Below are 17,542 nucleotides of genomic sequence, written 5' to 3'. Positions count from 1 at the left end.
TCCACCGGGACAGGCAGAGGCGGGGAGAGTCCAGGACAATGAGGATGCTCCTGCCGCCAGGTGCCCCGAGTTGTGCAGGTCAGCACCCCCGCTCCGGGAGCATCCAGGCCCCTGCGCACTGGGAGCTGCGGGAGTTGCTGCGGGAGCGGACTCCAGCCGCCAGTGTGGTCGTTCCTCCTGGTGTCACCCCGTGCCTGGGAGGGGTGGGGCCACCAGGGGATGGGGGCCTCCAGGGGTAAACAGCTGCCACTGGGCCCGGCAACCAGCGGGAGCAGGGCGGCTCCCCAAGTGCATACACCAGAGAGTCAGCACAGTGGACCATCCCCCAGAAGACCAGCTGGAAGGATGGGGACGAGCAAGTTCTTGACCGAGCAGCACTGGGAAGCTCCAGGGGAAGTCGAGGGATTTATAGCATATAGAGCTAGAGGGCACCCTTTTTTTTTTTCCTTTTTCCAGTACAACTTGTTTTTATATTAGATTGTAAATTTCCCATTTTTTCTCTTTTCCCACCTTAACCACTTTACCACCTCTTCATTTTTAAGTTTCTTCCTTTTTGACTTTCATATTTCTACAATTACAGATCCTAGATATATTTTCCACTTCTAGATTCCCTTTAACATACTCAACTTAATTTTGGGAGATATACAAGATATATATATATATTTTGTGTGTTGTGTTTTTTGTTTTCTCTGCCTCATTTTGTTCTACAATGGCAGAAGTGAATATCTTCTAAAACATGACCAGCATGCACCCAGAACCAAGTGGTATTCCGTGCTGGTTCATTCTGTGAGATTCCTCATTCCCATTTTGCCCCCCTCTTTTATCTCATTTATGTTTTGGTGGTCAATGGTGGGGCTCTCTACATTTCTGATTTATATAAATTTGAGACTGAGCATCTTCTAACATACAGAACTTAATACACTCAGAACCAACAGGATTACCCTCTAGGATCCCTCTGGTAGACCATATTCTCCCTCCACTACAACTTCATCACCACACCATCTCCCAGCCCCCCCCTTTTTTTTCTCCTTTTTTCCTTTTTTTTTTTCTCTTTAGTTCTGTTTTTTTTTTTTTCTCTTTTCTTTTTGTTTTCTTCTTCTTTGGGATGCTTTGCCTTTTATTTTTCACTTTGTTTTAAAATTTGTTTTTTACTTTGGTGGCCTTTTTGTTTTATTTCGTTCTGATCTTTGTTTTCAATTTCTGGTATCTGACCTTATCAGAATCATCTAGGGTGAAATTTACTTGGGTTGTGGTTGATATTCTTGATTCAGCCCACTCATACAGCCACTCTGCACTGAGCAAAATGACTAGAAGGAAGAACTCACCACAAAAGAAAGAATCAGAAGCACACTCTCTGCCACAGAATTACAGAATTTGGATTACAATTCAATGTCAGAGCCAATTCAGAAGCATAATTATAAAGCTACTCGTGGCTCTGGAAAAAAGATAAAAATTCAAGAGACTTCATGACTGCAGAATTTAGATCTAATCAGGCTGAAATTAAAAATCAATTAAATGAGATGCAATCCAAACTGGAGGTCCTAACAACCAGGGTTAATGAGGTGGAAGAAAGAGTGAGCGACTTAGAATACAAGTTGATGGTAAAGAAGGAAGCTGAGGAAAAAAGAGAAAAACAATTAAAAGACCACGAGGAAAGGTTAAGGGAAATAAATGATAGCCTCAGAAGGAAAAATCTATGTATAATTGGGGTTCCAGAGAGGGCTGAGAGGGCCAGAGGGCCAGAAAACATATTTGAACAAATCATAGCTGAGAACTTCCCTAATTTGGAGAGGGAAACAGGAGACAGAGATCCAGGAGATAGAGAGGTCTCCCCCCAAAATCAATAAAAACCGTTCAACACCTCAACATTTAATAGTAAAACTTGCAAATTCCAAAGATAAAGAGAAAATCCTTAAAGCTGCAAGAGACAAGAGATCCCTTACTCATATGGGGAGAAATATTAGATTAACAGCAGACCTCTCCACAGAGACCTGGCAGGACAGAAAGGGCTGGCAGGATATATTCAAAGTACTAAATGAGAAGAACATGCAGCCAAGAATACTTTATCCAGCAAGGCTCTCATTCAGAATAGAAGGAGAGATAAAGAGCTTCCAAGATAGGCATAAACTGGAAGAATATGTGACCACCAAACCATCTCTGCAAGAAATATTAAGGGGGACACTGTAAAAGAAGAGGAAGCCCAAAGAAAGAATCCACAAAAACAAGGACCGAATAGGTAATACGATGACACTAAATTCATATCTTTCAATAATTACTCTGAACGTGAATGGGTTGAATGATCCCATCAAAAGATGCAGGGTTTCAGACTGGATAAAAAAGCAAGACCTATCTATTTGCTGTCTACAAGAGACTCATTTTAGACCTAAGGACACCTCCAGCCTGAAAGTGAAAGGTTGGAGAATGATTTACCATTCAAATGGTCCTCAAAAAAAAGCAGAGGTAGCAATGCTCAGATCAGATAAATTAAAGTTTATCCCAAAGACTGTAGTAAGAGATGATGAGGGACACTATATCATAATTAAAGGGTCTATCCAATAAGAAGACCTAAAAATCATGAATATTTATGCCCCTAATGTGGGAGCTGCCAAGTATATCAATCAATTAATAACCAAAGTAAAGACATACTTAGATAATAATACACTAATAGTAGGAGACTTCAACACGGCACTTTCTACAAATGACAGATTTCTAAGCACAACATCACCAAAGAAACAGGAGCTTTAAATGATACACTGGACCAGATGGATTTCACAAATATACACAGCTTTGTATCTGAATGCAACTGAATACACATTCTTCTTAAGTCTACATGGAACTTTCTCCAGAATAGACCACATACTGGGTCACAAATCAGGTCTCAACCAATACCACAAGATTGGAATTGTCCCCTGCATATTTTCAGATCACAATGCTTTGAAACTAGAACTCAATCACAGGAAGAAATTTGGAAGAAACCCAAACATGTGGAGGTTAAAGAGCATCTTTCTAAGAGATGAATGGGTCAACCAGGAAATTAGAGAAGAATTAAAAAGATTCATGGAAACTAATGAAAATGAAGATGCAACCATTCAAAATCTTTGGGATACACAAAACTGGTCCTAAGAGGGAAATACATTGCAATATAAGCATCCCTCAAAAAATTGGAAAAACTCAAATACATAAGCTAACCTCACACCTAAAGGAACTGGAGAAAGAACAGCAAATAAAACCTACACCAAGCAGAAGAAGAGAGTTAATAAAGATTCGAGCAGAACTCAATGAAATAGAGACCAGAAGAAGTGTAGAACAGATCACCAAAACCAGGAATTGGTTCTTTGAAAGAATTAATAAGATAGATAAACCATTAGCCAGCCTTATTAAAAAGAAAAGAAAAAAAAAACTCAAATTAATAAAATCATGAATGAAAGAGGAGAGATCACAACCAATACCAAGGAAATATAAACGATTTTAAAAACATATTATGAGCAGCTATATGACAATAAATTAGGCAATCTAGAAGAAATGGATGCATTTCTGGAAAACCACAAATTACCAAAACTGGACCAGGAAGAAATAGAAAACCTGAACAGGCCAATAACCAGGGAGGAAATTGAAGCAGTCATCAAAAACCTCCCAAGACACAAAAGTCCAGGGCCAGAAGGCTTCCCTGGGGAATTCTATCAAACATTTAAAGAAGAAACAATACCAATTCTATTAAAGCTGTTCCAAAAGATAGAAAGGGACAGAATACTTCCAAACTTGTTTTGAGGCCAGCATCACCTTAATTCCAAAACCAGACAAAGACCTCACCAAAAAGAAGAATTATAGACCAACATCGCTGATGAACACAGATGCAGAAATTCTCAACACGATACTAGCCAATAGGATCCAACAGTACATTAAGGAGATTATTCACCATGACCAAGTGGGATTTATCCCCAGGATGCAAGGCTGGCTCAACACTCGTAAAACAATCAACGTGATAGATCATATCAACAAGAGAAAAAGCAAGAACCATATAATCCTCTCCTTAGATGCATAGAAAGCATTTGACAAAATACAGCATCCATCCCTGATCAAAACTCTTCAGAGTGTAGGGATAGAGGGTACATTCCTCAGCATCTTAAAAGCCATCTATGAAAAGGCCACAACAAATATCATTCTCAATGGGGAAACACTGAGATCCTTTCCCTGAAGATCAGGAACATGACAGGGATGTCCACTCTCACCTCTGCTATTCAACATAATACTAGAAGTCCTAACCTCAGCAATCAGAGAACAAAAAGAAATAAAAGGCATTCAAATTGGCAAAGAAGTCAAACTCTCCGTCTTCACAGATGACATGATACTGTACATAGAAAACCCAAAAGACTCCATCCCTAGATTGCTAGAACTCATATAGCAATTCAGCCGTGTTGCAAGATATAAAATCAATGCCCAGAAATCAGTGGCATTTCTATACACTAACAATGAGACTGAAAAAAGAGAAATGAAGGAGTCAATCCCATTTACAATTGCACCCAAAAGCATAAGATACCTAGGAAGAAGCCTAATCAAAGAGGTAAAGGATCTATACCCTAAAAACTACAGACCACTTCTGAAAGAAATTGAGGAAGACATAAAGATGGAAAAAGATTTCATGCTCATGGATTGAAAGAATTAATATTGTGAAAATGTCTATGTTCCCCAGGGCAATTTACATGTTCAATGCGATCCCTATCAAAATACCATGGACTTTCTCCAGAGAGTTGGAAAAAATAATCTCAAGATTTGTGTGGAATCAGAAAAGACCCCAAATAGCCAGGGGAATATTGAAAAAGACAACTGGAGCTGAGGGCATCACAGTGCCGGTTTTTGTAGTTGTACTACAAAGCTGTGATCATTAAGACAGTGTGATACTGGCACCCAAACAGACACATAGATCAATGGAACAGAACAGAGAACCCAGAAATGGGCCCTCAACTCTGTGGTCAACTAATATTTGACAAAGCAGGAAAGACTATCCACTGGAAAAAGGACAATCTCTTCAATAAATGGTGCTGGGAAAATTGGATAACCACATGCAGAATGAAATAGACTATTCTCTTACACCAGACATAAGCTCAAAATGGATGAAAGATCTAAATGTGAGACAAAAATCCATCAAAAATACTGAGAAGAACACAGGCAACACCCTTTTTGTTGTTGGCTACAGTAACTTCTTACAAAATACATCTATGAAGGCAAGGGAAACAAAAGCAAACATGAACTATTAGGACTTCACAAGATAAAAAGCTGCACAGCACAAGAAACAGTCAACAAAATTGAAAGACAAACTACAGAATGGGAGAAGATATTTGCAAATGACATATCAGATAAAGGGCTAGTGTCCAAGATCTATAAAGAACTTATTAAACTCAACAGCAAAAAAACAAACAATCCAATCATGAAATGGGCAAAAGACATGAACAGAAATTTCTCCAAAGAAGACATAGACATGGCCAACAAGCACATGAGAAAATGCTCCGTATCACTTGCCATCAGGGAAATACAAATCAAAACCACAATGAGATACCACCTCACACCAGTGAGAATGGGGAAAATTAACAAGGCAGGAAACAACAAATGTTGCAGAGGATGTGGAGAAAGGGGAACCCTCTTGCACTGTTGGTGGGAATGTGAACTGGTGCAGCCACTCTGGAAGACAGTGTGGAGGTTCCTCAAAGAGTTAAAAATAGAGGTACCCTACGACCCAGCAATTGCACTGCTGGGGATTTACCCCAAAGATACAGATGCAGTGAAAAGTCAAGACACCCGCACCCCAATGTTTAGAGCAGCAATGTCCACAATAGCCAAACTGTGGAAAGAGCCTCGGTGTCCATCGAAAGATGAATTGATAAGAAGATGTGGTTTATATATACAGTGGAATATTACTCAGGCATTAGAAATGACGAATACCCACCATTTGCTTCGACATGGATGGAACTGGAGGGTATTATGCTGAGTGAAGTAAGTCAATGGGAGAAGGACAAACATTATATGTTAAAGGGGAAAGGAGAGAAAATGAGTGGGTAATATCAGAGAGGGAGATAGAACATGGGAATCAAAGGGTAGTGGAAGGGGAGGAAGCAGGGGGATGGGGTGACTGGGTGATAGGCACTGGGGGGGCATTTGATGGGATGAGCACTGACTGTTACACTATATGCTGGCAAATCAAACTCCAATAAAAATATACAAAAAAAGATAAATAAACCTTAAGAAAAAAATATGTTTGGACACAATTGGAACAAACACAAAAAAAATATGTTTGGACGCAATTGGAACAAACACAAAAATGTTTGTTCCACAATTTAGTAGCTTCCTATATGGTTTATATAAGCTAATGTTAACAGCATAAGCATAAATATCCTTAATTTTACAGTTGAGGAAGGTGAGGCTCCGAGTGCATCTTGTAAGCTGGACCCCTTAAAAACTTTATCTCATTGACTTATCACAAGGCCTGTGAGACATGAAGCTTCCTCAGCCTGCTCAGGGGTGGAGGGCTGGTTCCTTCTTGAGTCTAACACAAAAAATCTGTGACTTTTCATCACATCTCAGCTCTTTGGAGCTATAGGGTTGGTAAACAAGTCTAACCAAAGGTAAGAGTAAGATCTTTATAACTCAAATATTCTTTTCCTCCTTTTTTCCCTCCACTTTTCCCAGGTTTATATTTATTAAGCAAATAATGGCTTAAGAATAAAGAAAAAAAGAGAAAGAAAGAAAAATGAAGTAAACTTAGGTATCATTCAATTACCCTAAGTCAACCATTTTAATTTTCCTAAGTCTCCTTTGAGTCTTTATCCAAGTACCTTTGTATTTTTTGTTTCTTTGATCATACCCCAGGTATCATCTTGGATTCTGCATTCTTCTGATGTCACATCATGGGCATTTTCCCATGTTGTTGTGGGCCTTTGAAGCAACCATACTCAGGGGATGTAGATTGTTCTTGTAGGAACCCCGAGCTTCCTTGCCTCCCCATAGCCTCCCCCAGCTGAACCGTAGAGGGCTCCATGTTCCTCTGTGTGTTTAGAGAGGAGTGCTATGCTGAGGAGTCTCTTTTCTTAAAAACTCAAACTTGAGCATCTAATAAGAACTATTATGCATGCTGTTCCAGCAGTGATTTTTAAGGACTGCTCATCAACAGGTGCATCTATGTAAATCCCTACTTAAAACTGTTATATTGAAGTCCAGGAGGAAATGAAAGGTAACAACTCTCTAATGCCTTCATTTGCCCAGACATTCAGCAGGAATGGCAATTTCATTTAAGGGAAATTTTCAGCAGGAATCAATTTTTCTAAATCAAATTCAGGGGTCACTGATTGTTAAGGCAACCACGGGCACACTAATGATGCTATTTATAGTTTGGTTAATACGTATGCATAATAAGAGAAAATTATTTACAGAGATGATGAATTTAATACTGGGAGCGAAGCAGATTTACAGCCTGGAAAATGTAATTGCTTTTTGATATCAATTAAAGGACTGTTTCCAAAATCAATAAGAATTTTAAAGAATGGTGTGAGCCTGAATGAATGATAAGTAACTTGGAAGCAATTTTAAAATCTTCACAGTGAACAATTCTCTTGAGTCCCATGAAGGGCTTTATGGGCCTTTGAGGAATAAGGTAAGATTTTTTTAAAACTTCCATTGATTCAAAATGAAAGCAAAACTTGCACACACCACTGAACTGCCACTTGTATCGCCACATAAAGCCATGTTGGACATGGAGCTCTGGGAGTGATGAATCAGAGGGAATGAGAGAGCTTGGGAGTGGGTGCCTCATAAACTGGAGCCAGACAAAGAAACACCTGCCAAACCAGGAATGGGTAGCCCCTCAGCTCCAGATCTGAGCAGTGGAGGAGGGAGAGTCTAAAAGATACCAAAGGATGAAAGGCATACAAATTTGTCACTCTACAACTATCATGCATCTACTGAGTGGAGGCATATTGATAGTCTCTGAAGAGACATGAATGAATAAGAGAGGGTCATGTCCTTGAGGGGTTTGTGGACTAGAGGAAAAAGCAGATGTGCAAACAGCAACAGGGCAGTATAATCTTTGTTCTCATTTATGGAGAACTTACTATATGACAAGGTAACGTACCAAACACTTGACATGCACTGTCTTATTTGGTTCTCACCTGGAAACTCCATTTTATAGATTTTTTTTTAAATGAGGTAAAAAAAGTTACATAACCTGCCCAGGGTCATCTAGGTAGCTAGTGAAAGAGCTGGAAATCAAACCCAAGCATTGTACATTTGTTAAAGTTGCTAACACTGTTTCCAGTTTGAGTCATGGAGTTTGAGTCATGGACCTCTGCTGTGTGGCACCAAGGTAATGGCCACAACACCAAGGAGAATCTTGTAAAGGTAAATGCCCAGTGCTGTGAAGTTGCCAGAGAGCAAGACTCACTTTACCTGGGGAAGGTAGGAGTCTCAGCCAGCTAGAACTCCCCAGAGGTAATGACATTTGACCAACTAGTCAAGGGCACATGGGATTGACAAGACACGTAGGGAAGGATGTTTTATGATAACAGAATTGTAGCGTATGCAAGAAGGCAAACACGGGCCACAACACAGTCCTACTAACTGCAGAAAAACTTCCTTAAGCCATCTCAAACACTAGGTGTCATCACTGTTTTCAATTATTCCTATGGTATTTGCCCAGGACAAAATCTGTTGGCAAGTGATCACTGACTTTGTGTCTGAAGAGTGCCTGCTTCTCACCTGAGCTCTAGCTCAGGAATCTGATGATTCTGGAGTACAAGTTCTGCCACTTTCTCATCATGCAACAGTGGGAAAGTTGCTCAGCCTTGCTGAATCTCAGTTTCCCTATTTGTAAGATGAGAATGTAATACCAATTTCTAATGTTTGTTGTGCGGCATTATATGCAATCCTGAATTTTAATTTTTTTTAATTTTTATTTATTTATGATAGTCACACAGAGAGAGAGAGAGAGAGAGAGAGAGAGGCAGAGACACAGGCAGAGGGAGAAGCAGGCTCCACGCACCGGGAGCCCGATGTGGGACTCGATCCCGGGTCTCCAGGACCGCGCCCTGGGCCAAAGGCAGGCGCCAAACCGCTGCGCCACCCAGGGATCCTGAATTTAAAGTGAATGATATAAGACCTGGCACAGAATAAGGCTAAATAATTCTAAGTAACTGTATCTATATTAATATCTGTATCTTTGTCCATATGCATACTTATCTTTTCATACTTGTGCTCAAAGAACATAAATCCTAGTTTCCATGACAAAATCAAGTACCATATTATCTACTGAGGTAGAGAAGCACAGGATTGTATGGACTTAGAACTGAGGGACCCCCTAAGAGAGATTTTCTTGAAAGACTTGTTCAGGCTTCTGGATGTTGTCTGATTCTCAGCTGAACAGGCTTTGCAGCACACCACATTTTAGTGTATAGCATCACATTTCGGTTTCAGTGAAAAATCTTAAACAATAAGCAGAAGGTAGACACATGACCTGATTAGGTTCTAACACATGGAATCAGCACATCAAGGCTTGAATTTTGGGTCCACTACCAACTACCTGTGGAAGCTTATAAAACTTGGTAAACTTTGTGGTGCCTTAGTTACTTCAATTTTGAAATGGCAATAATAATTACACTTACCTCTTCAGATTGTTGGGAGAGATAAAAGAGAGGATGTATGTATATCTTCTAGGGCGATGCTTGATCCATAATGTATCCCAAAAATGCCCGTTAAGATTAATCATCAAAGCACTACTAAGTTGCAACAGGCGGTTTACTTCTTCCAATGGGTCATCATAACAATTAGTATGGCCCAACCAGCACAACCAAAAAGTATGTGGGCAATGGTCTGGAATTTTCCGCAAAAGGGTTTGATCTATATTCTCTTTTCCTCATGGGCTTGCAGAACAGGACTTCCATTGATCCAGAACAAATTTAGATAAGTTCTATTGTTTCAGAAATTGATCTTATGGAGTGCTGGCTTGTCTCCCATTACAGTGTTGCCAGGAAGAAATCAGCATCATTTTGAGATGGGGGAGGTGCCGAAGGATCAATCCTTAAATACTGAAAAGGAAACTCAAGAAGCAAGCTCTTCCAGAGAAAGCCTCACTCATCTGAGAGTTGACAAAGCAAAGGGTTAAGTGGATAAATTCTAGAAGCACTGTGGGCAAGTCATCTTGCTTTGTTCTGCCTCAGATATTTCATTTGTGAAATGGGGATAATTATATTACATGATTCAGAAGTTTGTTGTGGATCAAATACATGCACATGTAAGCTTTTAGAAGCTAATAAATGCCAAATACTTATCAGATATTATTGATAATACATGGATTAAGTGCATTAAGCTTAAAAGTAGCTCCATGGGGGTAGGGGTGGGAGAGGAGAGGATGGGAATTCTCACTTCGTCGTTTCTGATTTCTCTCCCTACTCCGATAACCTCATTTTTTGTTAGTTCAGTTCTTTGCAGAAAGCATTTACTGAAGGCCAGCTGTGGGCCCAGCAGGGTGCACAACTCTGTAGGGGACCCACAAGGAGAACAAAAATTAGAGGCATAATTTTTGCCTCCAAGGAAATGTCCATCTGAAAGGAAGACACTTCCATGCAGTGTGTACTTGTCCAGTGTAGACACTGGCATTGCATTAGCGTAAGCAAAGAGAAAGGAGGAGTTAGAAACTCTGCTCTAAGCAGTAATCCAGGGTGATGGGAGGGCATTCTGGGTAAAAGGACATCAGAAACAAAGTCAAAGAGGCTTGGCCTAGTGTAATAAGTTGTGGAGTACAGTAAGGAGACCAAGCTGGCTGGAACACGGATTGAATCTGGGGGCTGCTATAGGTAATGTTGGTTGGGGAGATTCAACCAGTGCATGGTAGTTGTTGCTTAAGTACTTCTTGTTAAAGTACTGAAAAGTACTGTCCATGTACTGTCAGTAACCTTGGATGACCAACTTATTGCCCCTCCCACCCCCCACCCCCCGCCAAAAGTCCCTCAAATCCAGAACTAAAGATTAATGTCCAGTTCTACAGGGGATCTCCAGGGCCACCTGGCTCTAGGACTATGGCCAGTAATCAATTTTGATTGGTCCATGGAAGATCACCCTGATTATCAGTGCCAAGTAGATCTCAAGGTCTAGACTTGGGAGATGGTTCCTTATTCTCAAGACCACAGAGACCCACTCCTAGTCTGCTGTCCTAAAAAAAATTCCCATTGTCGTGCAAGGGCACAATGGAGCAAGCCTCCTGCTGCAAGGGTGTTTGTCTCATTCGGACTCAATGGCATGCATTTGCTCTTTCCCACAGGTTATCTGAGGTCCACACTGAGGTCTCCACACCAACACAGGAGAACAGAATTGCTCACCCATTCCCCTGTTCCTCTGCTGCCCCTGATCCCAATTTTGTCACTGTGATGGTTGAGTAGTCACCTCTCCCATGCTTTAGAAAGGATATCAGTCATCACTTCGGGTCTGCCTCTGTCTTTTGATTTCCCTGTACAGATAGGTGGTTTGTCCTGCTAATTCTTTCTCAACAATTTCTTGTGTGTGTCTCCTCAACCTCAGGGCCACCCATCTCTCTGACTGGCCTGCTCCAAACCTCTTGGTCAGTTAGCACACCACCTGTAGCTGAATTCACTCTTAGCATCTGCCACTTTGATCTTGTCTTCCAAGTCAGAGAAAGAGTGTGTGTGTTGAAGGGGTGGGGGGTGCTCATAGGGAGGGAACACCGATGCTGGTTAGTCCTAAGTTGACACATCTGTTGATGAGCAGGACGGCTCTGAGGAAGTGCTGATGCACTAGAGGATGCCATGGGCCAAGTGGGAAAGTTTCCTTAAGGACAAAGAGGAAATTGATTCCTGATACTTTTAAATTAAAAGAAGGAAATTCTTCTTGTTTTTTTTTTTTTAAAGGTTGGGTAATTTTATCAAGGAGGTTGATTATATTGGAATTTTTGATTGATTTAGAAGCATAATTATTTCAATTCAGAAATGTAAAAAATTACATCGGCTAAAACAATCATTTTCCTATCTTGTGTTTAAACAGATTATAGGATTCTTCTCTACAGAAGATTATTGAGCAAAATCTGGATCTCCCAGCTGCTTGATTTGCTTCTTTTCCTGACTCAAGTCACACAAATGGTGCTTTTCTTTTTTCTCCAGCACTTCATGACCAAAGATTTTGAAGAAGCTCAGGTAGACTTTTCTGGTGATCTTTTGAAGAACCACTGAAAGGATAACCAGAAACCATCTCCCAGATAAACAGAGGACCCAGGACTAAGATGAGAATGAGTCACAGGTTTGTCTTTTTATTTATCATATCTAAAGTTTCCTGACTGTTATCATTTTCTCTTTGAGGGCTCAGTCACTTCCCAATCCAGTCCCTATAGCCTGAATTCTGTTTTAGCCCCTAAAAACATTTTCAGTTACTCTTCCCATCCTGGCTTTCATTTCTTTTTATATGTTACCCCATCATGTTACCCCAGTGCATTTACAAACTCCTTGAGATCTTGAGAGTTCTATCCCACTAGAGACCCATAGAAGTGGTCCATAGGCCCTCCATGACAATTTGTTCATTGACATTTACATTGATGGGAAAGAGTCCTTCTTGAAGGGAATTCAACCCAAGGAAGTTGGTTCTATACATTGAACCACCACAGACAATGGAAGATAAGATTGTCTTTGCTGCTGCAATTGTATTGTTACCATCTTTGTCTAAATGGATGACTGAGGGTACAGCTCCACACATCTATTGCCTTGGAAAGCCAATATCGGTAATCTGGACAGGTGCCAAGGAGACCTAACAGTGCTCCAGGGGACAGTCGGCCCTGACAGAGGAAGGGAGGCAGGGTAGCATCAGAGTGCAGCACTCAAGCCCTGAGGTCAGCCTGCCTGCATTGGAGTCCTGATTCTCCATCGATTTTCTGAATAAAACTGGCAATGTTTTCACATGTTCTTTCACTTCATAATACTCACTTATTGCTGAATGGCATTCCAGGGAATGTTAACTGACCAACTGTTGTTATCCTTTTCATGTATGTAGGATGAGTGGTGATAAGCCCTTTCATTACTAAATTGGTGATATGTGTTCTTTCTGTTTTTGGCTTGATCTATGTAGTTAGAGTTTGTCAATTCTGTTGAACTTTTCAAAGAACCAGCTTTTTGCTGTGTTAATTTTCTTTACTTTCTCTACTTAAGGTCTACTTTGCTCTTTTTCCAGTTTTTTTTTTTTTTTTTTTTAAAGTTGAGACTCTGGGTAATTGATTTTGACTTTATCTTTCCAACAGCTTTACCTACAAGGAACAAATTTTGACGTGTTGAATTTCCATTGTTTTACAAAAAGATCACTGTATCCATTGGATGCTGTGGATCTCCTCCCTCCTTACCGCTTCTTAAAAATTGGAATCTGATGGGATGCCTGAGTGGCTCAGCGGTTGAGCATCTGCCTTTGCCCCAGGGCATGATTCTGGGGTCCCAGGATCGAGTCCCACTTCAGAATCCCTGCATGGACCCTGCTTCTCCCTCTGCCTGTGTCTCTGCCTCTCTCTTTCTCTCTGTCTCTCATGAATAAATAAATAAAATCTTTAAAAGAGTTGGAATCTGAAACAGGGGTATTGCTGCACCCCAAAGTGATTCTGGAATGGGACATTCCCTGAACTTTAAAAAAGGCCTGGATTCAGAGGACTTCATTCAGTGACTCTTATTTCCTTGACCCTTGAATGATCTTTTTCTTTGAAAAGACAATTGTATCTTTTTTGAGACAAAGAATTTTGTGATTGTTTAAAGTGTGCTCCAGTTATTGATTCTATAGCTTAAGTTGGTTAAAAATCCCATCTTGAATAGTCTGTTACTTCCCTTCTAACTAAAAAGAATGATAAGAATCAGCTTTACTAGGTTCTCCTGAATGCATAATTTCCAGCTCAGGCAATACTGACTTCGTTTTTCGTGGTGCCTATTTGGCTACTTCCTGGGCTACTTTGCTGTACTAAATGGGATGTACATGGATTCCAAGAGTCCGTATGTACTAGCAAAGAATGGTGAAACTTTCTGAGTAGATAGGATATAAAGTAAGGGAAAGCATGTGGGGCCAAAATTTAGCATCTAGGTTTTACCACTCTGCATAGTACAGAGGTATAACAAGTCCTTTCTTCCCCCTGAGTCTGTCCTGCCACTCTGAGGCCCTCAGAGCAGTGTGGATGTGAAAGCCCCTTACAGGCTACAATGTACTATGGTGACTATTGTCTGGCATGGCTCTGCTTTAACCTCCCTATGTCTTGGTCCCTATTTGTCCAACAGATCTTGCTTTTTCCAGATGCACAGGGGCCCCATATTTGGGATAGGCTGTCCTTGGTTTAATGGTCTGTTGTTGCTGTCTTGAAATTCTTAATAACTTTTAGTACAAGGACCTACGTTTTCATTTTGTGCAGGGTCCCACAAATTCTGAAGCTGATCTTATTTACCTGAAAGACGACCCCTTGAAGACAAGGTAATGGCTTGAAAAGTAAAAGGGACACAGCAAGGCTCCAGGGGCAAAACTCATAAGCAGTCACAGACAAGTCAGGTCCAATTTGGGATGACATGTCACATTTCTGTGCTTCGCTAAAACAACTTCCAGCAGCACCTCCCCCGTTCCCATACCTCTTTGTAAGGAGAATTTTTGGAAGGCTAAATCATATTTTGCCGGATATTCTTCACCATACACCTGCCCCAACAACTCCCCCAGTGCTCATTCACATCCAGCAACCCAAGAATCAACAGCATCCATATGGTGCATCCTCTATAAATGAAAGCTCTTTTAATTAGTGATGGGACACCTCAAATAATTTCAGCAGATGCTTCCATTTCATGCAAACAGGCACATGTCTTTGCAATTGGGCAATATTGTTCTAATTATATCATAGCCTGCAGCCCAACTGGGTATGTCTCTTAGACAGTCTTTCTGAGGGAGAGTACGTGGGTTGGAGATCTATTTTATTCACTCTCCCACCTCCCCAACACACACTATATCTCCTTTCAATATTTAATGTTTGTTAACTGTTTTTTTGTTTTGTTTTGATTTTCGCTATTTTGATTTGCAAGTGCTTTTAACAGTCCGGAAAGGAGGAATGGGAAGGACATAATTATTTGGCAGGAGAATGGGTGAGGAGAGAAGGCTTTAGGATTTTCCTTCTTTTTATAATTTCCTTAAAAAGAACAGGTCTATTTCTTCAAGGAGGCTGCAGAGCAGACTGTGTGACGCAGAGATTCCTTTCACTCTCCCCAATATCCTGGGATTCTGTGGCAGAGATGACAGGGCTGTTTGCTATAATTAAAGCTCCCCTAGGAGGGGTGGGAGAGAGTGTGGTCTCTGAACAGACTGGGTTTGTATCTGGAGGTGTCAGCATGGTTCCACGTAGTTCTTGGCAAACAGTGTGAGAGGGACCTGGGGGCTTGTCATGCTTGGGAAAGTATGTTATCTGGGTCCACAAGATGCTGGTGATGGATGTACACTAAGTTTTTCTAGCTCATTCTCCACCTTGTGAGCACATAGTAGGACCATGCTTCTGTCCTTCTTTGAGGGCTCCTATATGAGGCTCCATGTACTTCTATATATCCTTCCATATGATTTACTTTGGCCAATGAGATATGAGTGAACATGAACTGTGCCCCTTCCAGGTAAAAGACATCAAGAGCTTGACTTTCTTCCTGCTACTGTGGTGGTCATGGAAGCACATGTCAAGATGAAGCTTCTCTCACCATGGCTCACAGAGTACCTAATCAGAGTAGAACCCCCCATGGGCCTAGGACAGTTTTGTTGTGTTACACTACAGAGATTTTGAAGTTGCTTGCTGGTGCAGCAAAGCCTGCCCTCTCCTGACTAACACAATAGTGTCTAGAAGCTAGTCAATCTCTGGGGAGTTCTCTCAGGTTACTATGAGCTAAGGAAAAGAGGGGTTTCTGGAGGAGCTACCTGAGGATTGGCAATACTGAAAATAAGCAAGAGAAGACCTGTTGGTAAACACCCATCTTAGGATCACTTCTCTTTCATTCTGGTACACAGGAATAGTCAACCATGAGGCTTTCGGGCTATTTTAAGGAAGAGAAAACAGCTAGACTCTGGAGCAGGGAGGCACAAATAGGATGACTCACTCCAAGTGGAGAAATAGGCTGAATGAAGCTGTGGTTGAGGCTACTTCAGGAGAACCCAAAGTCTCCTGGCAGACCTGATAGCCTAGTCCTCCCTGTTGACCAGGAGCAGGACCCGTCCTTTGCACTGGGGCCTGAGTGCCAGGCCATGTTGAGGCACTGCGAAGGACAGCTAGAGGATGTACCCAGATGTTCCATTTGGTAGGGGTATCCTGAAGGTCGCCTCACTTGTTTCCCCTCCCTCATGGTTGTATAGGTCCATGATTTCTTGGTGAACAGTATAACAATCTGCTTTCCTGGTCATCCATCCTCTGATGACCCCAGAGCCTACAGCAGGCTCAAGGTTAAACATTCGCACTCCTGCCTCACTTTACCTGATATTGCTCTGGGAACCACCACTAATGAAGCCTCTACTTATAGAATACATGATCTAGGCTTCAAATGACCAATAGAAGTGTTTGAGCATTTCTCCATCTGTAAGTTGGGGAGCCTTGTATGGATCTCTAATATTCCTTGAGTGCCTCAATTTTTTTTTTAACTAAAACAAGACGTAAACAAAAAGGGAAGAAAATAAGAAGGAAAGCAAGCTTTTTATTTCAAACCTCTTCCACGAAGCACTTCAGTCTGCTTTATTACAAAGATAGTAAAAGTAATGGGGTTAAATTTAGATAAAAGCAGGGAGACAAAGTAACTTTTATTTTAAGTAGCACAAAGCCTATTTAAAAAGGCCTCTCTGGGTAGATGCTCCAGGCTGAGTTGCATCCAGCCTAAAGGGTTTCTTATTCTGTCCACTGACAGCAGAAGGCTGAGAGGATGTGTCTTGCAGTGCAGGCAGTGTCCCCAGTGTCTGATGGGTACCTTCTCCAGGCTAAGGTATACCGATCACCTATTGTAGAAGGGAGCCCAGAAGCCTCCTTGAGTCTTGCTTAGAGGCAGGGGTTGGGTGAGATCACCTCTCAAGGGATCTTCCAGCCAGGAAGGACCATGCATAATTAGAATTAAAAAACAGGTAACTATAGGAATTTAAACTTCCATGTGTTTCCTACCTGAGGTGGTACTCAAAGGAGAGAGGTTGGGGCAATAGCCAAGTGAGTAAAATATCTGGCATTATGGCTGAATACACACAAATGCTAGTGGTTTCAGGATATCATCACCAGGGAGGTCATTTTGCACTTGGTCTCTCACTGTCTGGTGGGGATGACAGACAAATGTATCTTGAATCGGGGTTAGGATTGTGTTAGAGATAGGTACAGCTTCTGTGAGGGTGCTGATGGAGGGGGTTCTGATTCTTCAGAGGAGCGGACTCCAGTCTGGATGTTGAAAGAAGTGGAAATGAAGTGGCGGGACTGTAAGGGCAGCATCCCTGGGAGGCTGAAGCCCTGGCAGAGAAGCAGCAGGAGGGGAAGCTCGAGAGGGCCAGGCATCAG

The 17,542-nt window shown here is 41.4% G+C and overlaps 1 long non-coding RNA gene across 1 annotated transcript in view; it reads left to right on the top strand.

The window, feature by feature from the left end:
• The first annotated feature begins 12,152 nt into the window (after positions 1-12,152).
• Positions 12,153-17,542, top strand: part of LOC112932528 (uncharacterized) — a 36,118-nt gene continuing 30,728 nt past the window's right edge. The window contains exons 1-2 of the long non-coding RNA XR_003237483.2: positions 12,153-12,288; positions 14,417-14,475. This is a non-coding gene — a long non-coding RNA (uncharacterized lncRNA). The remainder of the gene's footprint in view (positions 12,289-14,416; positions 14,476-17,542) is intronic.

The sequence above is a fragment of the Vulpes vulpes genome, chromosome 11 (assembly GCF_048418805.1).
Source record: "Vulpes vulpes isolate BD-2025 chromosome 11, VulVul3, whole genome shotgun sequence".
In the NCBI taxonomy this organism is placed as follows: domain Eukaryota; kingdom Metazoa; phylum Chordata; class Mammalia; order Carnivora; family Canidae; genus Vulpes; species Vulpes vulpes.
Note: the sequence above shows the minus strand (reverse complement) of the source record. Positions and strands in the feature narration are given on the sequence as shown.